This window comes from Bactrocera oleae, chromosome X, assembly GCF_042242935.1.
Source record: "Bactrocera oleae isolate idBacOlea1 chromosome X, idBacOlea1, whole genome shotgun sequence".
Classification (NCBI taxonomy): domain Eukaryota; kingdom Metazoa; phylum Arthropoda; class Insecta; order Diptera; family Tephritidae; genus Bactrocera; species Bactrocera oleae.
Window position 1 is genome coordinate 16,495,559 of NC_091541.1, and position 25,875 is coordinate 16,521,433.

Here is a 25,875-nt window from a genome sequence, read left to right on the forward strand (position 1 = left end):
AGCAATATGAAACGAATCTATCTATCTACATATATAAGGGTAGTATTAACCCGATTTTGGCATTACTACGACCTATTAACCGAAAAAGTTGATCTTTGATTTTCATTAAGGTACCTCACAACCAATATATTATATTATATAAGGAGTAAAGTACACCGGATGTTTGTAAATCCTGATATTACTAACATGGGGGTAGGATAAGTTTTCATTCGATCTTATCCATTTTAGGCACAAAGATGTACTGTTATTAGAAAAAAACGCTCATTCCATTTTATGAAGATAATTCACATACGCAAAAAAAAAAACCGGAAGTTCGAATCTTTCTTTTAGGTATGTATATATGGTCAATACTTCCCCCGATTCAACCCTTTTTCGACACACAAACATACTATTACCAGAAAATGTGCGAGGGCAGTTTTTAAATACATAGGAAAAAACAAAGTAGCAACAGTTGAGGACTATTACAATAGGGATACAATAGTATCTGAAACAATAGCTATGATTAGGATATGCGAAAAAGAAGGACGTTAAAACATTGTTAAAAATAAAAAGCATCCTTTCCTAGAAGAAAATTTTTAACTTCCCGCTAAGAAAATGGAAAATTTTCTAAAAATCGGGAAGATATTGGTTTCACCCCATTTTGCAAAAATCGAGTTCTCAACAGATCTCGACGTTCTGAGGGTCGAGGAAGCTTCCCCGATTTCTACGATGATGTCCGTATGTCTGTATGTATGTGTGGATGTATGTGTGTGTGTGTGTGGATGTATGTGACCCTCTTATAACTATTAAACTGCTCAACCGATTTGAATAAACTAAACGGCATTCCAAAGGGTTTCATTGCACTTGAATTTCGTGTAAGTTTGGACCCAATCGGACCAGTAGATTTCGAGAAATCTCAAATTTTGAAAAATCGTTTTTTTCGAATTTTTTCCAAACGACTTGACCGATCGACACCAAAAACTAATCAGTTCTAAACCTTGAAGAAACACATCGTTTGCCGAAATCGGTTGATTTACTTGCTAGATATCGAAAACGAAAAATTTCGAAGAGCTCAAAAGCAGTGAAAAAAGCGAAATTTGAACGTTAGCGTATGAAATTAGAGGGAAGTTGCAGGGATGGCCCTTGAGGCCAACCGTTTTTCACATTTTTTTAATGGGAAATAATTCAAGTACACCAAAAATACGAAAGGCTGTACTATTGTGATCATTGCAAGGGCAACCATAGAACTGAAACTTGCCCATATTTAAAACACCCAAAAACTAAAATAATAAAAAATGGCTCTAAATAGTGAGAACGAGAATCTTTCTGCTAGACTAATAACTGCAACAAATGCTTCTCTTAGATTGGAGGTAGAGGAGTTGCGAAGGCAACTACACGATTTTACACAGTCAACTACAGTCGTTGATTATAGAATAGAAGTGATCGATCTACATATCAATTGTGATGAGTCACTTGAGGTGGTCAAATCACTACCAGAATTTAATGGAAAACAAACTAAATACGTTAGCTGGAGGGAATCAGCCAATAACGCAATGAGCTCATATGTAAGGGGCAGCCGTAGATACTTTGCTGCATTAACTATACTAAGAAATAACATTACAAACGATGCTAACAACATTTTATCCAATCACGGAACGGTTCTTAATTTCGATGCCATTTTGGCACGACTCGATTTTGCTTACGCGGACAAGCGACCAGCTCATATTATCGAAAAGGAGATACGCATTTTGCGACACTTATTCAATTATTGAATACTATAATAAGGTCCATCAAAAATTAACTCTACTTATTAATAAAACGATAATGACTTTCGGATCGGATAGTGCCGTAACTAAAGAATTAAACGCAAAAAATAGGCGGGATGCGTTGCGTATATTTATAACAGGTCTAAATTTAAATTTAGCCAATATATTATTTTCACTATCACCAACGGATTTGCCAAATGCGTTGGCAAAAGCACAAGAATTAGAATGAAATAATATGCGAGCAATTTTCGCATCACAAGTCGGCAAAAATCCGAATTATTACAGACAACGTACTAACATCCATAACGGAAATTTCAATAATAATTTACGGTTTCCACAAACCCAATTTCAAAAAGGCTACAATCAAATGTCCTTACAACAAATCATTCAGGCAAGAACTATCCTAATGGATGTCGATCCAAGTATTCGAGTCCAAAACCGACCATATTATAATGTAAATAATAATGTACACAATACAAAAATAAATACTACAGATAAACGACTATATGCCAGCGCACAACTAAGTAATCAACCACTAAGTAAAACACAAAGAATAAATAATTCTAAAGAGGATAATTTTTAGATCAAAACTAACTCTGCCATATATTTTCTTACATGACAGGGTTAATGGCCAAAACATTGAAATACTACTAGATACGGGAGCAACATGTTGCTATATAAAATCAGGAATTTATGAGAATAAAACCGAATTAAATATATATAAAAGAGTAAAAACAATTAATGGATTTTCGATAATACGTAATTATCATTTTATTACTCTTTTTGGTAAAAGACACATTTTTTACGAAATCGAAAATTTAGAAGCAGACTTTTTAATTGGATACAAATTTCTGAATAAAATTAATGCAGTGATCAACTTGAAAGGAAAAAATTGATAATAAATAATGAAAAGGAAGAAGACATATTTAGCTTAGGAAATGAATCTGAGCAACATGAGAGTAAAGGAAATTTAAAAGATGAAAACATTAAAGGAAATATAATTAAATTGGGAGCAGAGACTATAAAGCTAAAGATTTATACCAGCACAATGAATATATAAAAAATAAAAAATATAATGTGAACCAAAAAAATTCTACAATGCCAGCCGATGGTACTACCGGCAACAAAAATAAAAAATTCAATTATAAAAAATATAATGTGGAACACAAAAAGTTCTACAACGCCAGCCGATGGTAATACTGGGAACAAAAGAATAAAATTTACTGTGGAATAAAAAAGTTCTTCAACGCCAGTCGATGTACTTACCGACAATAAAGAAAATTACCTAAACAAAATTACTTTGGAGGAAGAATTCTCTGAAGCACCAGCCGAAGAAAATACCGGCATAAATAAAGAAAAAATTTTATATTTGAGGAAAAAAATAAGAAATAAAATAAATGAAATACATTATTCAATAAACATGAATTTACTGTTTCGAACGGATATTCGTGCGGAAATAAGAACCTCGGTAAATACTCCAATTTGGAGTAAACAGTATCAGTATTCTTTAGCATCAAATGCTTTTGTGAATAAAGAAAGCGATAATCTTTTAAAAAACGAAGTTCTACGACCAAGTAAAAGTCCATATAATTCTCCAATATGGGTGATACCTAAAAAGGGTATCAATGATGATGTCACAGCAAAATTAAGATTTCAAAAAACTAAATGAAATCACTATTTCGGATACATATCCGATACCAGATACAAATGTTATACTTTCAAATCTAGGAGGATCACAGAATTTCTCCACAATCGATTTAGAATCAGGATTTCACCAAATTTTAATAAGGCCTGAGGACATCGAGGAAACTGCATTTCCAGTAAATAATGGAAAATACGAATTTTTAAAAATGCCATTTGGTTTAAAGAATGCACCAAGTATTAAGAGAGTTTATTGGAAAATTCTGTCATGTATATATTGATGATATAATTGTTTTTTCACGCAACTTAGTCGATCATATAAAACATTTGTATCAAGTAATCAACATACTAAAAAAATCGAATATTAAAATATCATTAGAAAAGTCAACATTTTTTGAAAATGAAGTTGAGTTTTTGGGATATATAGTTTCAAAAGATGTAATCAGAATGGATCCGCATAAAGTTGAAGCGATTTGTAATTTTCCATTATATAATATATGGATAGTAAAGGAAATTTATCAAGGATTTTGCAGCAATAGCTAAACCATTAAACAAACATTTACCAGGAGAAAATGGACATATATCTCAGCATATGTCAAAGAAAATTGAAGTTCGATTAGAACAGGACGCAATTTTAGCATTTGAAAAATTAAAACATTTACTAACCAATCAAGTAGAATTAACTCAACCAGACTTTAATAAAAAATGTATATTAGCAAACGATGCCTCAAACGATGCATTAGGTGGTGTATTAAGCCAAGATGGAAAACCTATTACATTTATCTCTAAAGCATTGAATTCCACAGAAAATAATTATGCAACGAATAAGAAAGAACTTTATGCCATAGTTTGGGCATTAATAACTTTAAGAAACTACGTTTATGGAGAATGAGATTTAGAAATAAATGAAGATCACCAACCTTTGACTTTCGCAGTCTCTTCGAGAAATCCTAATGTAACAAGTACGGAAGGGCTAAGTTCGGATGTAACCGAACATTTTATACTCTCGCAAAGTCAAATGATATACTCGTTTTAGATTTCTTTGTGGATCTTGCCGCCTTGTTGTATGTTTACCGATATTTTCGGTAAAAAGTCAACTATAGGCACTGGTAGTACAGTATATATACATACACAGTAGTAAGGGATTTAAAGAGTTTAGAGAATTTTTGGTCACATAGTGGCATACTTTAAAAGCATTATTGACGCAAAGTTCTACCCCGATACAATCATTGTTGCTTGATTTGTATACTGGAAAGGAAAGAATCAAATGGAATTTAAAATGGTCTTATATGAGAAATAGGCGTGGTTGTAATCCGATTTAGTCCATTTTCGCACTATAACATAGAAATATAATAATAAAAGAATGCTATGTACCGAATTTGGTTGAACTCGGTAAAGCGGATCCCAAGATCTGGGTTTTTTACCTAAAAGTGGGCGGTGCCATGCCCACTGACTAATTTAGAACGCGGTTCCTATAGAGTCATTTCATACCATCCTAGATATAAAATTTAATGTCTCTGACTTGTTTAGTGCTTGGTTTATCGCGATTTTAGTATTTTTTAACAGTTCCTTTATATGGGGAGTGGGGGTGTGGCACCCTATTTCACCCATTTTCACACTGTAGGTAGAGGTGCTAAAAACAGTGAATTTTGTTATTATAGCTTTAGCAGTTTAGGAGATATGCACATTAAACCGGGACCACGCCCACTTTAAAAAAAAATTTTAACTACAGATGCCCCTCCTTAATGTGATCCTGTGTGCCAAATAACAGTCTTGTATCTTATTGCGGAGCTTAGTTATGGCAATTTATTTGTTTTTGATAATGGCGGTTTGTGGGCGTGATAGTGGTCCGATTACGCACATCTACAATATCAACCGTCTTACGGTAAAAGAAATATATGTACCAAGTTTCATAAAGATATCTCAATTTTTACTCAAGTTACAGCTTGCACGGACCGACGGACGGACACCCAGATTTCAACTCGTCTCTTCATCCAGATCATTTATATTTATATAACTTTAAATCTAACTCGATTAGTTTCAGGTGATACAAACAACCGTTAGGTGAACAAAACTATTACATTCTGTAGCAACAAGTTGCGAGAGTATAAAAATGAAAAGATGGCATACCATTATTGAGGAATATACTCCAAAAATGATTTATAAACCGGGAAAAATTAATATAGTCGCGGATGCATTATCCCGACAAAACTTAAATAATATAACTGATGATTCATCAGAAATGGACACACAGTATTCAGCAGAGAGCTCTGATCATACACAAATTCAAGAAACTATAAAACCATTGAATCAATTCAAGCAACAAATACTTCTTAGTATAGGTCGCTTTACCATTCACGAATCTATTAATAATTTTACTAAAACTAGGCATATTATTGAATATGAAACACTTGAAAATTTAATGACTATTCTAAAAGAATTCTTACAACCAAATCTTGTAACAATATATTGTACACCTGAAAACTTATATGAAATAAAGGTTAAATTAAAAGAAACATTTACTAACAAGCTTTTATTTACGAAAAATTGTCCCATGGATATACTAAACAAGGAAGACTGGGGATTAATAATAGAGCAAACTCAATAGAGCGCACAGGGGCATTGACGAAAATATTAAACAAACCTCAACTTTTTACTATTGGCCAGAAGTGCATAAACAATTTAATGAATACATTAGAAATTGTGAAATTTGTAATAAAAATAAACATGATAGACATCCCATAAAAATACCTATTGGAGAGGTCCCTATATCAAAAGAGGACTGAATACAAATCCATATAGATATATTTTATGCACAATCATTAAAATTCACTACATGTATCTATAGTTATTCAAAGTTTTTGGTTATTAAACAAATTGCAGATGAAATTAATTTAGAAGATAAAGTGTTAGAGACTGTTACAAGGGTTCCCTAATGTAAAGAGAATAACAATTGATAATGAACCAGGATTTAATACGGTACAATTTACATCCCTGTTGCAGAAACTTCATATTGAAATTTATTTCTGCAACCCAAATCATAGCACCGCAAATGGTCAGATAGAGAGGGTACATCCAACAATAATTGAAATATCACGATGTATAAAACAAGAATATAATTTAATTAACTTTTCGGAATCAATATATAGAGCCGCTCACCAATACAATAAAGCTATACATTCGATAACTAATAAGAAACCATTCGAAGTCCTTTATAATAAGGTCTCTCATGATAATTAACCAGACAAACTCTTATTAGCACAAACTAGGATGCTAGAAAGACAAAATAAAAATAGATTTAACAAAACATATTTATGTGGAGATGTTATATATGAAAAAATAATAGGAATAGGGAGAGAAATAAGCTAAAGCCTAGACACAAGAAACAAGTAATAAAAGAAGATTTAAGGAATAAGGTTACAATTAAATACAGAAATATAATAGTACATAAAGATAATATTAAATGTTGAATATATATTTTCAGAAAATGATACCATTAATATTTCTAATATTAATTGTTCAAACAATGACGGACACTGTGGACTATACAAGAGAGGATTATGTCTTATTAGAGGACGGAGACGTAGCTTTATATAATGACTATGGCGACATTTTTCACATTACTAATTTAATTTATTTTAGAGAACTTATAAATTCAGACAAAAGTTATTGTAATAAAAAATACAGATATAATAATACAAGGGAATAATATAATGAAAATGAGGTAGCATATATTAATGATTTAGATACAGAACCAGAAATTGAAATTATCGAAACTTTAATAAATAATAAGTTAAACGAACTAATTGAAAATAATTATAAATACACAACAAACTCTGAAATTTTGAAAATGATCAGTCAATTAACAGACATAATTAAAAATGTAAACGAAAATTCACATGTTAAACTTTTAATGAAAAAGAAATATAAATTTTTAATAACTGAACTACAAAATATGGTTTATACGATAGCTATGGCAAAAATAGGAATTTTAAACCCTGTAATTTTACATTAAGATGAGATAAAAATATAATACAAAATGAACACGGACGATTGACTATAACTGATTTAATGGACATTTCTAACTTTAAGATATTACAAAATAAAGATGTAATTGTTTATAATATATATTAAGTATCCAAAAATTATAAATGATTGCAAATACTATGAACTAAGAGCAATCACACAAGAAGACGGTAAATTAGTAATTGGCAAAGAAATTACAAAATGCAAACAAAAACTATATTACAATAATATAAAATATTGTAAACAAAAAATGATAATCACTTATTGCAAAATTAATAATACAAATACTTGCCTATCAGATATTTTGTCCAGAAAAAAAGGCAAATGTAAACAAATCAAAGAAAAAAATAAAAAAATAGATGAAATTAAAGAAGGAGCAATATTAGTCTAAGGAAATAACACAATTGATGGCTATGCCAAAAATGGAGTTTACCTTGTTACTTCTGAGAATTATACAAATATTAACAATGTTATATATGAAAATGTCGATTGTTAAATTTGAAAATATTTAAAGAACAATCATATTAATAATTTTGAAATTATAGAATATATTGAAACAAAAAATTAAGAAATGAAACTTGAAAACATAAATATTTTAGCTGAACGAATAAAAACTTTTAATCATCATTAATTTTTATGGTACATAATTGTAATTTTGTTAATAATGTACATAATATATAGGATTGTAAAATTTAAAATATCTTATAAAACTTCTAAAATAAATAGAAATTTAAAATCTCAAAAAATATCATGTAACGCTATTTTGGATAAAATAAATAACCTCGATATCGAAAAATGATATTGAATCGGGGACGATTTATCCATACCTCTAATATATACTTACATAAATGTTAAAAATCTTCAGATATAAAAATGCAATTTTACAAATTTTGTTTAATTTATGCCAACCGTCTCCGTCGCGACATAGAGGTGCATTAAGTTTTTTTGAAATAACCCTCAAAAAAATATCGAAATTCAATGGTTTTATCCCTTTCTTAAATCTTTGGCATACGCAGGATTTTTTCCAGTAGTTATTCATATTCACTTCTGGCTAAATGAGTCAAGCTTCCCGCCCCGAAAAACACAACACACCACTCACAAGACAACACTGGCACACATCCCACACCTGGAAACATCAAAACACCTATACACCACACAACACATACAAATGCATTACACTATTGGAAGCAGCCGCATACACACACACAGTAGGATCTCTACACAACAAAACAGTACAAAAATATCTGTCCGCGAAGCGGACAATCCTCTTTCTCTCAGCGATTGTCGTCGAAAAAACACCGGACTTGTCTTTGGCGCGTAACCGCATTTTCTTCATTTTTTTTTATATTCTTTTAAGTACCTCTCCACTGGTATGCGACCAGGGAGTGATTGCGTGAAGATAATCTCGTCATAATTATTAATAAATAAACAGTTTTGTAAACATTTCCAAACCGGAAAAATATACAATTTTTTAATTTACATACGCGGAATTATAAAGTGGCAAGTAAGTGGTGAACTTAACATTGGTCCTTCGAGCCATTCCGAATGGCACTATAGTGAAAAAAAAAAAAAAAATTTTAGTAAAAATAAGGGTGGAAAACCTTAAAAAATTGGTGGTGTTAACATTGGTGGTGATTGGTGGTGACAAACAACTAAAATAAAAAATAAAATATATATATGAAAAGTGCTTAAAAGTGATTTACATATGTATATATAAACGGAGAAGCCAACAACAAAGTGTACTGGAAAAAAAAAAAAAAAAAAAAAAGGCAGAAGAAAAAAAAAGTGCAGTGACCACAACAGCAAAAATATATATATATATATATACATATGCTTTGGTGCAAAAAAAGTGCAGTGACCACAACAGCAAAAATATATATATATATATACACATATGCTTTTGGTGCATAATATAACAGTGCAGTGACAAAAAAAAAAAAAAAAAAAAAACGGGCGCGGAAAAACAAAATACAATCAAATAAAAACGGGCGCGAATTAAAACCCATATATATGTATATATACATATTAACATATCAAACGGGCGCGAAAGTAATTCAACAAAAACCAAGCAAAAACCCCAAGGAACAACCCAGGAAAGGATTGGATACACCTACAGGCATCCACATACAAGATACACATACAAGATACAGGCTATAGTCCCCAAAATCCCTTGACGGATATTCAAGTGAGTTGTATCGATTCCATTTTGTACCTCATTACTGCAGGGTATATGTATATTTATTACGGTTTACAAAAACGGTCGCCAAACTGTTGAATTTGCGGTATTTCGGGTTTTACCGAAAAAATTCCATACATATAATATACATATATATATTCTATATATATATATATAATATTTATATATATATATAAATAAATATTTACACATTTATATATAAATATATACATATTTATTGCCTAGAAAAGCTTATCTTCGTGTATTTAACACAAAATATACCAAATCCCAAACACTATATATGATATATACATATATATGAAATTCAAGTACTCCACTTGCAAAAATATCCGGCAATACCCCTTATGCTTGATCAAGTAATAAGCAGGATTGCCTAAAACAAGTAAGCAAAGGCAAATAAAAAACACAAAAACAAACACATATACATATACCCACATAGCAACATATAACGAATAAAAAGAGATATAAGAACAATATTCTCAAAAAACAAAAAAAATTTAAAGAATTTCTTACCTGTATGCCACATCTCTAATTACATACATATTTACATATTTTGCACAATATATACCAAAATTTTTAGCACTTATAATTTTGAGCGCTTGCAAATATGTACATATTCGTAATATTATTAACATATTATATTTAACTACAAGAAAGAGAAGAGAGAGAAAGGCAAAGAAAATAAAAAATTAAATTTTTAAACATATAAAATATACGTACATTATTTTACTCTTTTACATACGTACATATTTACATTCATATACCGAGAGTGCATATTTACGAATCGTAGTGCACATAGGATAACTTTGTTGCTAATTACGTTTATGCGCTCTTTCGTAACGGAGAAACAACGTCCGCTCGTTTACATATATACTCATACAAGTACGGGACATATTATTATACCCTACTAGGGTACCACTAAAAGTTAAAGAACTTAAAAAAGCGCATTCGAAAAAAAAAAAAAAACATTTTAAACGGTTCGGTAAAGAAAAAACGAATTCTTAAAAAAAAAAAAAAAAATTATTATTTATAATTCTATAAATAAATAAATAGCAATAATAAAAAATTGTGAACAATATTATATACATTGCTTCTATACAATTTAATTTATTATATTCCAAAGTCCAATTTGGCACATACTCGGCAATACCCCTTGTTGCCGAGACAAAAACAAGCAGGATTGCGTCCAAATACAATTCTATAATATTATTCATATTCAAAGTCCATATAGGCACAAATCCGGCAATACCCCTTGTTTCTTGGCAACCAAAAAACAAGTAGGATTGCATACATATGTATAAAGTACATTGATCTCTTATACGAGCTCTCATTGACACATACTAATTCGCTTATAGGTATACCCTATAACGCATACGAACACAAAAAAGATATAACAAAATAGATTTTGCAATTTTTGAATAATTATTGAAATAAACAATACAATCGAGAAAAATAATAAATAAATACCGTAACAACAAAACACGCTATCTTATTTAATCCGATTTACAAAAAAAAATATATAAACCGATTTACTGATTCTCTTATTTATATAAAAGAGATTACGCGTTACAATTACGAATTTCGCTTAAATTTAATCAGTTTACACTGAGAGAAATCATTTTATTAATTGAACTTTTTTAAATGAACGCAGATTCTAAAGATTCTAAATCTACACAACTACTAAAAGTACCAAAAATGATTTCGGACGAAAAAAGTCCATGTACACCTGCAGAAGCTACACGCTCAAAGCAAGGTGCTACAAAACAAAAAAGGGGGAAAGACATTACATATAGTAAATTCATTGCTGAGAGTGACAGTTTAATAAGATACTGCACTCGATTTTCATCTTCTCCGATTCAAGATAATTCTGAATCGGCATTAGAAATCAAAAAGGAAAATCTCGACAATTTTTGGATACGTCTCCAAGCTTCATATGACGCCATAGTAGAATCTGACGACTCAGATCTACCAGAAAATTTTAAGTCCTCGGCTTACGCCAAATATGAAAACTGCTTAGACCAGTTCGAAGAAACTAAAGCAATGATTTCCGATCAGCTAAAGCTAATAAAAGCAATTGCACCTACTCCACATCAGCGAGTAGAGCTGCCACAAGTACAAAGTCAAGAGGCAAGTTCAGGCATCCATCTCAAGGTGCCCGCATGTGACACAGAAATATTTCATGGTGGTTATGAACAATGGCCGTCCTTCCGAGACATGTTTACTGCCGTTTACATAAACCATCCAAAATTAACAAACGCACAAAAATTGTATCACCTCCGATACAAAACAAAAGGTCAAGCAGGCGTCATAGTCAAACAGTTCGCACTAAATGACGATAATTTCAATCTGGCTTGGGAAGCTCTTAAATCAAGATTCGAAAACGAAAGAATATTGGTCGATAAACAAATATCGATATTAATGAACTTGCCAAAAATTCAAAGGGAAACTAGTGAAGAATTTATCAAACTTCAATCCACTGTTTCAAATTGTTTGTCGGTTTTATCGACACAAAATATTCCCACAGACAGCTGGGATCCAATACTGGTAAACATATGCACTGCCGCATTACCAGAAAAATCATTACTTCTATGGGAACAATCGCTCTCATCACGAAGAAAATGCCCCACGTGGCAACAAATGAAAGATTTCCTAACTACCCAATATGAAATCGCAGAAAGGGTAGATAAAAAAATGGTCAGAACGAAACCCGTTCAACATGACCTAAATAGAAGCTTCCACAGACCCCAAGCCAGTACCAACAACAATGTAAATAGAAGCTTCTTCAAAAATCAAACGTTCACATCCGAACAGTACAAACAAACGTCATGCGAACTATGTACAGGGGGGCATAAGCTCAAATCTTGCGAGAGATTCAAAAAATTGAATATTATCGACCGGAACAATTTTGTAAAAACAAAGAGACTTTGTACAAACTGCTTGTCACATGCGCATACACTTAAAGAGTGCGAAAGCAAATTTAATTGCGTTTATTGCCATAAACGACATCATTCTATGCTTCATTATAACAATTTTTCCAGCTCACCCCCAAACAGCGCAAATATGAAAAGAGCCACGGGTTTAGTTGCAATAGCAAATCCCGAAGTGCGAAATCCCGATAATTGCCAAGAAGCACCATGCTGATCAAAGGCATTAAAAACCCAAACGCTACACAGCGAAAACCAAAGTAGGGTACTACTACCAACAGCAGTCGTCTCCATCGAACACCGAGGAGAACTGTTTAAACTTAGGGCCTTAATAGACCAAGGATCACAACGATCTTTCATAGCGTCTAGGGCACAAAATAGGCTACAACTGCCAACAAAACAAGCCAACTTTGAAATTACAGGAATGGGCGGAAGAGTAGTTCAAAACTCTAATAAAATCTGCTCCATTACCTTAATTTCCCCCCAAGCGGATAAGCACATACAAGCAGAAGCTATAGTCTTACCGCAACTTACAAATATGCTTTCAAGCTATCACATAAATAGCAAGCATTGGCAAAAGGTTTCACACCTAAAGCTAGCAGATCCCAACTGCAACACTCCCGCTCAAATAGACCTTCTATTAGGAAGCGATCTCATACCACAGATTATACTCGAAGGTATTGAGAAAATTTCAAATACACTTCTGGCACAAAATACTATTTTTGGGTGGATCCTAAGTGGACTAGTTTCGGAACCAGTTACCACCATGACCACTCAGGTTGAGGAAATCTCAAACGAATACCTCAATTCACAATTGAAAAAATTTTGGGAGTTAGAAGAACTCCCCCCCATATCAATCACAACCCCTGAAGATCAGTATTGTGAAGACTTTTACAAAGCCACAACTACTAGATCAGATAATGGTCGGTATGTCGTACGACTACCACTAAAACAACAATTTCCCAACACAATCGCCTTAGGTCACTCTCGCACCTCTGCAATACAGCAGTTTCAAAGTATGGAAAAAAACCTACTTAAAAAAGGCGAACTCAAACCAGTATGTGATGGTGTGTTGGAAGAATACCTCCATTTAGACCACATGGAGGAAGTAAGCCCATGCGAAAAAATCATCAACGGCAAATACTACTCATTTTACTTGCCGCATCATGCAGTGATAAAGCCAGACAAAAAAACAACTAAAGTAAGAGTTGTCTTTAATGCATCAAGATCCACCAGCTCCGGGAATTCCCTAAATGATATCCTATTTACGGGACCCACGCTCCAACCAGATTTAATGCTACTCATTTTAAATTGGCGTATATTCAAATACGTATTTAACGGAGACGTCGAAAAAATGTATAGACAAATAGTCGTACATAAAGACGATCAAGATTTTCAGCGAATTATTTTCCGAAAATCTCCCAATAGTCCACTACGCGACTATAAACTTAAAACAGTTACCTTTGGCGTCAACTGTGCTCCATATTTAGCCATTCGAACACTCCACGAACTGGCAGAAAACACAAAGTCAGAATTTCCTCTGGCAACCAAAGTGTTAAAAACACAAACATATGTAGACGATATCTTGTCTGGAAGTCACAGTCTTCCACAAGCATACGAGTCACTCTCACAAGTGGTAAAAGCCCTCAAAACCGCAGGGTTTCCGTTGAAAAAGATAACGGCGAATCACCCTAATATATTAAAAAATATACCGCATGAAAATTTGTTAGATACTAATTTCCTTAAATTCGAAAAGGAAAGTACAACAAAAACTCTGGGGATCCAATGGAATGCGATATCTGACCAGTTTTCATACACGACAGAGTCAATATCTGCATTATCCGCCATAACAAAGCGACAAATTCTATCCTCTGTGGCAAAACTTTTCGACCCCGCAGGATGGCTTTCGCCAATTATGATACAAGCCAAAATCCTAATACAAGAATTATGGTTAGATGGAACCGACTGGGACGAACAAGTAAAACCACTTCGTTTAGAAAAGTGGTCCCAGTTTGCGAGCAATCTAAATGATATCTCACAGATACAAATCCCACGATGGGTAAATTATGCCCCAGAGCACAAAGTCGAACTACACGGCTTCTGTGACGCTTCTGAAAAGGCATATTGCGCAACTATATATGTTCGCACACAAAGCGACACTGCGACCACATGCCACTTACTAGTAGCAAAAGCAAAAGTGGCTCCTTTAAAAACAATAAGTCTACCACGACTTGAATTATGTGGAGCGCTATTACTAGCCAAACTAGTGTCCATCGTACAAACGCATTTAAACATGGCACAATATAAATTATATCTATGGTCCGATTCCGAAATCGTATTAGCATGGTTAGAAAAACCACCACATGCATGGAAGACGTATATTTCGAACCGAACGTCTCAAATACTTGACCTAGTAGGATCAGCCACTTGGCGACATGTAGCCAGTGCTGACAATCCTGCTGATCTAGGGACAAGAGGGTGCAAACCCCTGCACCTTGTCACCACCACCCTCTGGTGGAATGGCCCCCGATGGTTAACAGAATCTCCTGATTCTTGGCCACAATCGCCCATGCGCAATATAATAGCCCCAGAAAGTCGAAAAATCGACTCCTTTCACGCAACATCGCAGGATAATGACATCCTTGAGCGATTTTCCTCGTATCCCCGAGCCCTCAGGGTAATCGCTTACATGCTCAAGTTCATAGAGCGACTCAAAATTAAACTTAAGGGAGTAACTTCATTACACTCCCAATGCGATACAGTGACGCACCTAGACTTACAAAAAGCAAAGGTCGCTCTTATCGCATCTACGCAAGCGCGTTATTTCAGCCGATAAATATTATTACTAAGAGAATCGAAGCCGATAGATAAAAAGAGCTCACTCTTAGTCTTAAATCCATTCATTGACACGAAAGGAGTACTCCGTGCGAATGGTCGGCTTGCCAATTCCAGCCTGACGTATAACGAACGTCATCCCATAGTTATCCCAGAGAAATCGCAACTTGCCACCTTATACCTTCACTATGTCCACGTGCTTTTGCTACACGCAGAACATCGCCTCATGCAACAAATAGTCCGTCAAGAGTTTTATATTCCAAGACTCAAGCCCAAAATAAAGAAATGCATTTTCATGTGCAAGATCTGCACTATGCATAAGCAGAAGATGCGAACGCAGATTATGGCAGCACTTCCACCGGAACGCTGTAACTTCGCTCTGCCTTTCACCATTACAGGTGTCGACTTTGCTGGGCCTTTTCAGATAAAGGCATCCATGTTAAGGTCTCCCACCCTCATGAAAGGCTATGTGGCTGTCTTTGTCTGTTTTACGACAAAAGCAGTACACCTCGAGCTATGTACGAATCTGACAAAGGAGGCTTTTCTCGCGGCATTTGCTCGCTTCGTCGGACGACGCGGTTTTCCGTCAAAACTCATGAGCGACAATGGCAAGACATTTATAGGAGCTCAAAGAGCCACAGAAAAACAGTTCGTGGACTTTGTTAGGCAAGTCTCACCTGAAATTGTACAAAAATACGCTCACCAAGGTATTAACTGGCAGTTTATCCCTCCAAGCGCTCCTCATATGGGTGGTTTATGGGAATCAGCTGTAAAAAGCTTCAAATCCCACTTTAAAAAAGTAGCTGGAAACTACAAATTTAATTATGAAGAATTTACAACATTATTAATTCGCATTGAAGCCGTTCTCAATTCACGGCCACTAACGGCACTCTCGCAAGATCCCTCAGATCTCACAGCCCTAACTCCAGGGCACTTTCTAAAAGGAGCACCCATTCTGGCCATACCTGAGCCAGGCGTGGAGTCGCTATCCTTACAAAATAGATGGGAAAGAATTAAAATTCTCCATCATGATTTCAGCCGCCGATGGAAGGAGGAGTATATAAAGGACCTTCATAAAAGGTACCGCTGGAAAACTCCCGAAAAGGCGCCAAAGCTTGGAGATTTTGTCTTAATCCATGACGATTGTCTTCCCCCTACAGAATGGCGACTTGGTTGCATAGAGAAGCTGCATCATGGTTCCGACGGTCATATACGAGTAGTTGACCTCCGTACTCGAAACGGAACGCTAACCAGACCGCTCGTTAAACTATGCTTCCTGCCAATCTCAAATAATAGCGAAAACGCATGTAGTAAACCATCCGTTCAATAATACCTACAAGAAAAAAAAAATCGAAATATCCGTCTAATTAAAAAACCGCAAATATAACATGACAAATTACCATCATATACTAATAAAATAATGGGTAGACTAGTACGATCACCAAACCAAATAAAGTTGGTCACATATAGAAATATATCCATACTCTATACCACTGAATCGTATCTAAACACGCCTTTTTCTCCATACAGATAGATATGGATACAGAGATGCATTCCACCCCAACGCCAACAATGCGATCGGCCATCACGGTGCCTCGCCTTGGGATTATGCCAACCGCGGCGCCCCGAACACCAGCCGCAACTGCACCGTCAACCACCGCTCGTACTAGTATTCGAGCCTCCGCAGCCGTTCCGTCTCCACCAGAGGCGCCCCATCGCATCCGATGCCCCCTTTGTTGCCGTTCACACAAGTTGCAGCACTGTGGGCTCTTCAAGGGCATGTCGCCGACACAACGCCACAGGTTGCCCAGGCGCATGGGCATTGCAACAATTGTCTGGCGCATACACACACGACGCAGGAATGCGACTCCGGTGCTTTGTGCCAAATGTGTGGCAGGCAGCATCACACGTTGCTTCACCGTACTCCGAGGCGAGAGGTCAATCGGCAGCCTGCCCCACGAATCCGCGGTGCAAACCGACCGCAGCAAACCAATCGTGTGGCACGTCGCCGAAGAACGGCACCCCGATCGGAGTCCCGTCCATGGCGTCAGCACAACGTACCACCGACTAGGCGTAGGCCGCACTATCGTCGCACGTCCGGACTCAGCAACGTTGTGGCAACGTTGCAACAGCTACAGCGACTGCTAGGCTGAACATTCGCCTAGGGGGGCCGGGATGGCTAAATGAGTCAAGCTTCCCGCCCCGAAAAACACAACACACCACTCACAAGACAACACTGGCACACATCCCACACCTGGAAACATCAAAACACCTATACACCACACAACACATACAAATGCATTACACTATTGGAAGCAGCCGCATACACACACACAGTAGGATCTCTACACAACAAAACAGTACAAAAATATCTGTCCGCGAAGCGGACAATCCTCTTTCTCTCAGCGATTGTCGTCGAAAAAACACCGGACTTGTCTTTGGCGCGTAACCGCATTTTCTTCATTTTTTTTTATATTCTTTTAAGTACCTCTCCACTGGTATGCGACCAGGGAGTGATTGCGTGAAGATAATCTCGTCATAATTATTAATAAATAAACAGTTTTGTAAACATTTCCAAACCGGAAAAATATACAATTTTTTAATTTACATACGCGGAATTATAAAGTGGCAAGTAAGTGGTGAACTTAACTTCAAATAATCGCGCTCGTTTCTATCTCGCTCTCAATTACTACCACGACAAAAAACGACGGTTTCTATGTCATTATCATAGTCGTTTCAAAATGGGGAATACCAATTCGTTTTCGATAAATGTCGATAAGGCCAACAGAAATACTACATAGCTGTTCTTATTTCGTTTTACAACGACAACGAGAAAGGGCCGATTATTTCTTTGTGCATCTCGAAAACGGCCTAAGCCATTCACGAACGAAACAGCACTTTCTAGTGTTATTAATTCAACAAAAATTACGCTCATTGAATTTTGTAATAGTGCGAATGTTTTCAGTGCCTTTGCCAAACACTCCTATTCAAAAGAAGCACGTTATTTCACAATGGATCAATCTAAAAAATGAATATCCCGCAAGCAAACACCAGTTGATGCAAATTAACTTCCTTCGTTAAGGAAGTTTAAAAAAAATATAGTTTTCCGCAAACGCGCGGAAGAAATCAAATATGGTAGTTTGAGTAATGCTGATGGATAACTGATCTCTTTACTTCAATTTACTCTTATTTATACAATTTTCTTATTTGCTTAATTCATACAATAAGTGTATGTTACAATATTCGCTTATTCAGTAATTAGTTTTATTGTTTACATTTTATGGGTGGTCTTAGCTTAATGAAAAAGAATATTGGTTACTTAAATAAGCAAAAATACTTATTAAGAAGCTGTGGTCTTAGCTAAATGAGAAAGATTATTGATTACTTAAATAAGCAAAGATGCTTATTGAGAAGCTCTATTATTGCTAAATGCACAGAAACAGTTTTGTTTATAATTAGCGCTAAGCTACTGTGTGGAGGCTGCCGTTAACTCCCCCCTCTCTAAGATGATTCGTCCCCGATTTAGTGTAATTTTTCGATAGGTTATTTATTTTATCCAAAATAGCGTAATATGATATTTTCAGATATTCTAAATTTCTATTTATTTTAGAAGTTTTATAAGATTTTTTTAAATTTTACAATTCTATAAATTATGTACATTATTAACAAAATTACAAGTATGTACTACAAAAATGAATGATGTTTACAAACTTTCATTCGTTCGGCTAAAATATTTATGTTTTCAAGTTTCATTTTTTTATTTTTGTCTTTGATTTTTTTACATTTATTTTTTTTTCTGAACAAAATATCTGATAGGCAAGTATTATTAATTTTACAATAGGTGTTTATCATTTCTTTTTTTCAATTTTTATATTATTGTAATATATTATTTTTTGCATTTTCCAATTTTTTTGCCAATTACTAATATACCGTCTTCTTGTGTGATTGCTCTTACTTCATATTATTTGCTATCATTTATAATTTTTGGATACTTAATATGTTAATAATATATAATATCTTAAAGTTAGACATGTCCATTAAATCAGTTATAGTCAATCGTCCGTGTTTATTTTGAATTATATATATATTAGGTAAAGTAAAAAGTTCGTTCCGTTTTTTATTGATTTTTCAAAAGATCATAACTCTGTGTGCATTTGTCCGATTTAAGTCAAATATGCGCCGTTTTGTTCGTAAACGTGTTGCCAACGAGATGCCAACTTCATTACCCACACCCCTCTCGTAGAAGGCTGCGTCCCTATTGGCAAAAAACTCGGAGAGCCAATTTTCACAGGTCTCTCTTGAGGCCAACTTCTCACCATTAAGCTCGTTCGCCATGGACAGGAAAAGACGGTAATCACTTGGTGCCAGGTCCGGACTATAAGGTGGGTGCATTTGGACCTCCCATCCGAGCTCCCGGAGCTTCTGGCGCGCCACCAAAGGCGTGTGTGGCCTAGCGTTGTCCTGATGGAACACAATTCGGCCTCTGTTGATCAAAGATGGCTTCTTCTGGATGAGTGCTGCCTTCAAGCGGTCCAGTTGTTGGCAGTAGAGGGCCGAATTGAGCGTTTGGTCATAGGGGAGCAGCTCACAGTAGATGATTCCTTGTCAATCCCACCAAAAACACAGCAAAACCTTCATGGCCGTCAATCCGGTCTTGACCACTGTTTGGGCTGCTTCCCCGAAATTTGACTAAGACCGTTTGCGCTCGATGTTGTCGTAAGTGACCCTTTTTATATCGCCAGTCACAATCTGCTTCAGACACGGGTCGATTTTGTTGCGATTCAGCAGCGATTCGCAGATGGAAATTCGGTCCATCATGTTTTTTGCCTTAGTTCGTGTGGAGACCAAACATCGAGCTTCTTTTTGAATCCAAGGTTGTGCAAATGCAATTAAATAAGTGCTCACGTGACGGTCTGTTTCCACTATTTTTATGATTTTATCGCAATTTTCGACGACAGGTCTCCCGACGCGTGGTGCATCTTTGACATCAAAATTACCGGAACGGAACTTTTGTGCTACACGTTCGTTTACAGTATCAGGCCCATAAACAAAATTATTTTTTTCAGCCGCTTTGGCTGCTTTTTCGCCTTGATCGAAGAAAAATTGTAAAATATAGCGAATTTTCTCTTTGCTGGTGTCCATCTTTAACGAGCGCTCACAACGTACTAAGTCAATCAATCGAAAAACTGTCAAAGACAAACTTTAAGCGCGAATAAACATGTTTTCAGCGCCGTATAGTATGACATGCGACACGTAACACTAATACTATGGACAATAACGCCATCTCTTAGATAAAAACCGAACGAACCTTTTACTTAACCTAATATTTAAGATTTAATATTATCTTTATGTACTATTCTATTTCTGTAGTTAATTGTATCCTTATTATCTTCTTTTATTACTTGTTTCTTGTACCTAGGCTTTTGCTTATTTCTCTCCCCTATTATTTTTTCAATTATAACATCTCCACATAAATATGTTTTGTTAAATCTATTTTCAATTTGTCTTTCTAACATCCTAGTTGGTGCTAATAAGAGTTTGTCTGGTAACTTATCATGAGAGACCTTTTTATAAAGGACTTCGAATGGTTTCTTATCAGGTACCGAAGGTATAGTTCTATTGTATTGGTGAGCGGCTCTATTTATTGATTCCGAAAAGCTGATTAAATTATATTCTTGTTTTATACATCGTTATATTTCAATTATTGTTACAGGGATTTAAATTGAACCGTAGTAAATCCTGGTTCATTATCAATTGTTATTCTCTTTACATTACTGAACCCTTGTAATATCTAACACTTTATCTTCTAAATTAATGCTATCTTCAGTTTGTTTAATAACCAAACACTTTGAATAACTATCGATACATGTAATGAATTTTAATGATTGTGCATAAAATATATCTATGTGTATTTGTATTCCCTCCTCTTTAGGTATAGGGACCTCTCCAATAGCTATTTTTATGGGATGTCTATCATATTTATTTTTATTACAATAATAGGCCAATAGCAAAAAGTTGAGATTTGTTTAATATTTTCGTCAAAGCCCCTGTGCGCTCTGTTATGAGTTTGCCCTATTATTGTTCCCTGGGGTTCCTTGTTTGGTATATCCATGGGAAAATTTTTTGTATATAAAAATGTTTTAGTATATGTTTCTTTTAATTTAACCTTTATTTCATATAAGTCTTCAAGTGTACAATATATTGCAGTTACAAGATTTGGTTGTAAGAATTCTTTTAGAATAGTCATTAAATTTTTAAGTGTATCATATTCAATAATATGCCTAGTTTTAGTAAAATTATTAATAGATTCGTGAATGGTAAAGCGACCTTTACTAAGAAGTAAAGTGTGGCTTGAATCGATTCAATGGTTTTTTAGTTTCTTGAATTTGTGTATTGTCAGAGCTTTCTGCTGAATGCTGTGTGTCCATTTCTGATGAATCATCAGTTGTATTATTTAAGTTTTGTCGGGATAATGCATCCGCGACCATATTAATTTTTCCCGGTTTATAAATCATTTTTGGAGCATATTCCTCAAAAATGGTACGTCGTCTTTTCATTTTTACATTAGGATTTCTCGAAAAGACTGCGAAAGTCAAAGGTTGGTGATCTACATTTATTTCTAAATCTCATTCTCCATAAACGTAGTTTCTTAAAGTTATTAATGCCCAAACTATGGCGTAAAGTTCTTTCTCAGACGTTACATAATTCTTTTCTGTGGAATTCAATGCTTTAGAGATAAATGTAATAGGTTTTCCATTTTGGCTTAATACACCACCTAATGCATCGGTTGCTAATATAATTTTTTTATTAAAGTCTTGTTGAGTTAATTCTACTTGATTGGTTAGTAGTTGTTTTAATTTTTCAAATGCATAAATTGCGTTCTGTTCTAATCGAATCATCTGCTCCCAAAGTAATTATATTTCCTTTAATGTTTTCATCTTTTAAATTTCCTTTTTTCTCATGTTGCTCAGATTCATTTCTTAAGCATCGAATGTTTTCTTCCTTTTCATTATTTATTATCAACTTTTTTCCTTTCAAGTTGATCACTGCGTTAATTTCTTTCAGAAATTTGTATCCAATTAAAAAGTCTGCTTCTAAATTTTCGATTTCGTAAAAAATTTGTCTTTTACCAAAAAGAGTAATTAAATGATAATAACGTATTATCGAAAATCCATTAATTGTTTTTACTCTTTTATATATATTTAATTCGTTTTTATTCTCATAAATTCATTACTACATTATTATTTATATTATAATGTGGTCGGTTTTAGATTCGAGTACTTGGATCGACATCCATTGGGATAGGTCTTGCCTGTATGTTTTGTTGTAAGGGCATTTGATTGTAGCCTCTTTGAAATTGGGTTTGTGGAAACCGTAAATTATTATTGAAATTTCCGTTATTGATGTTAGTACGTTGTCTGTAATAATTCGGATTTTTGCCGACTTGTGATGCGAAAATTGCTCGCATATTATTTGATTCTAATTCTTGTGCTTTTGCCAACGCATTTGGCAAATCAGTTGGTGATAGTGAAAATAATATATTGGCTTAATTTCCATTTACACCTGTTATAAATATACGCAACGCGTCCCGCCTATTTTTTGCGTTTAATTTTTTAGTTTCGGCACTATCCGATCCGAAAGTCATTATCGTTTTATTAATAAGTAGAGTTAATTTTTCATGGACCTTCCTATAGTATTCAATAATTGAATATGTGTCGCAAAATGCTTATCTGCTTTTCGATAATATGAGCTTGTCGCTTGTCCGCGTAAGCAAAATCGAGGCGTGCCAAAATGGCATTCGAAATTAAGAACCGTTCCGTGATTGGATAAAATGTCGTTAGCATCGTTTGTAATTTTATTTCTTAGCTTAGTTGATGCAGCAAAATATCTACGGCTGCCCCTTACATACAAGCTCATTGCGTTATTGGCTGATTCCCTCCAGCTAACGTATTTAGTTTGTTTTCCATTAAATTCTGGTAGTGATTTGACCACCTCAAGTGACTCATCACAATTGATATGTGGATCGATCACTTCTATTTTATAATCAACGACTGTAGTTGACTGTGTTTAATCCTGTAGTTGCCTTCGCAACTCCTCTAATTCTAATCTAAGAGAAGCATTTGTTGCAGTTATTAGTCTAGCAACAAGATTCTCGTTCTCACTATTTAGAGCCATTTTTTATTATTTTAGTTTTCGTGTGTTCTAAATATGGGCAAGTTTCAGTTCAATGGTCGCCCTTGCAATGATTACAATAGTACAGCCTTTCGTATTTTAGTGTACTTGAATTATTTCCCATTTAAAAAAATATATTCTTCTATGTTTTCATCTGTTATGATTTTTAAAATTTTATTCCTTTCTTGTTGTTTGAGGCTTCTGTCATTTGTCAAGGTTTTGGACATATAGTTTTTTTAATTTAATTTATTAAAACTTTCAAAGTTTTGGACATACAGTTTTTTAGTATATATATATATTTTTAAATTTTTTTTATAATAATTTTTTTATCCCTTCTAGTAAAGGAAACTCTTTTATTCTAGAGGATCTGGAGTTCAGAATCGCAGAATTGAGTTTATGTTAAAAACAGGAGGGTCCCCGTTGCGGTGGTGAATCGCGAGCCTTCATTTATAACATGTTTTTTTTTTTTATAAGTTTAAGTACTTGTAAGTTTCACATTTACAATGCTCACAGTACTTAGGCTTAAAATATTTTATATTACTGGGATTGTTTCAAAATTTGTATACAATTTTATTGTTATAAATTAAATATATCATAAATATATTAAAGTATTAACTTACTACTTTTCGTCCTTTTTTAAAGGGGTTTGTTGATTGCTGTTTCAATTCCTTTGCCAGTGTTGATTGCTGTTTGGCTTCCCTGGTCGTTTTGTTTTTAATTAATTGTGTCCCTCGTTGGCAACGCTTCGGCTTAGCGTGCAATGCCTGAATTCTTCTTTTTTGTGTTATTCTGTTTATTCTAGTTTTTTTTTGTTATTGTAAATCATTTATTCACTTGTGGAATTTGGTAATTTTAATGTTCTTGTAAACTATTTATTCACTGTGGAATTTAGTAATTTTAGTGTTCTTGTAAAATATTTATTCACTTGTGGAATTTAGTAACTTTAGTGTTGTTGTAAAAAAATTTTTCACTTGTGGAATTTAATAATTTTAATGTTCTTGTAAAACATTTATTCACTTGTGGAATTTAGAAATTTTTAAGTTTTGTAAAACATTTATTCACTTGTGGAATTTTGTAATTTTAGTGTTGTTGTAAAATAGTTATTCACTTGTGGAATTTAGTAATTTTAAAGCTTTATAAAACATTTATTCAAATGTGGAATTTAGTAATTGTAGTGTTGTTGGAGAATTCGTCCTTGTTTTTTTTTTGTACTTTTCTCCTCCCGAGAGGATACTTGATTGTTAGATTTGCAGTTTCGACACGCGTCACCGTGATTGTCCTTTCGGCTAGGGATACTTGTTGTTTTCTCCCTTTTTTTTTGACTAGGATATCACTTAACAAATGTAGCATATGCCCCACCTTGTTGGGCGCCAATTAACTTCCTTCGTGTAGGAAGTGTTAAAAAATATAGTTTTACGCAAACGCGCGGAAGAAATCAAATATGATAGTTTGAGTGATCCTGATGGATAACTGATCTCTTTATTTCAATTTACTCTTATTTATACAATTTTCTTATTTGCCTAATTCATACAATAAGTGTCAGTTACAATATTCGCTTATTCAGTAATTTGTTTTATTGTTTACATTTTATGTAAACCGCACCGGACCATTATCATTTATAGATATACCTACGTAAACTAATGTAGTACAGTAGTAGTAGTAGTAGTAGTAGTACAATGAAGCATTGATTGCTAATGAGCAGGGATGGGCGCGCCCACAATGTGCCGTTTCACACAGGGACTCAAAAGAGTCTCATACCAATTTATTGTGGGCGAGGGGACGACGAGGAAATACAAAGGGACCCTGCCACTCGTGTTCGGGTGGCACGCTTTGTGTTCTTGTTCGTAACAGCTCGCTGCTACCCTTTTCAGAATTCCTTTTCACTTTCAAATTCTTTGAATGGTTGCAAGAGCGGTCGGTTTCAAATGAATTCGATCGCAAATTTGAGTTCTGTTATCTATTTTTGTATGTAATATGCAAATACGTATGCATAGAACAATAGAAATATTATGACAAATTGTAAATAAGGAGAAAATTAAGGAATAGATTAAAGAAATTATGAATTTTTAATACGGAGCAAAGAAATTATGAGTTTTTAATACTTAAAGATTAGGAAATTCCTATTATAAATTTGGCCTTGAAAATATTAGTAGCGGATATTCGATACATTCTTGTGGATTAGGAAATTCCCGTCTTTAGTATTTCTTTGAAACTATTTAGCGGGTAGGTACTTGTATTATGCATATTGTTCTACCATATTCATGGTAATTCATTGCAAGCAAAATGTGTGACCATCATCTCAACATACAAATGAAATACGCAGCACGCAGTGTTG

The 25,875-nt window shown here is 34.3% G+C and overlaps 1 protein-coding gene and 1 pseudogene across 5 annotated transcripts in view; one reads left to right on the forward strand and one right to left on the reverse strand.

Annotated features, from left to right (window-relative positions):
* Positions 1-25,875, reverse strand: part of LOC106623764 (RNA-binding protein MEX3B) — a 680,038-nt gene that overhangs the window by 272,102 nt on the left and 382,061 nt on the right. The window lies entirely within an intron of this gene.
* LOC138858121 (uncharacterized) lies at positions 8,482-18,004 on the forward strand (annotated as a pseudogene).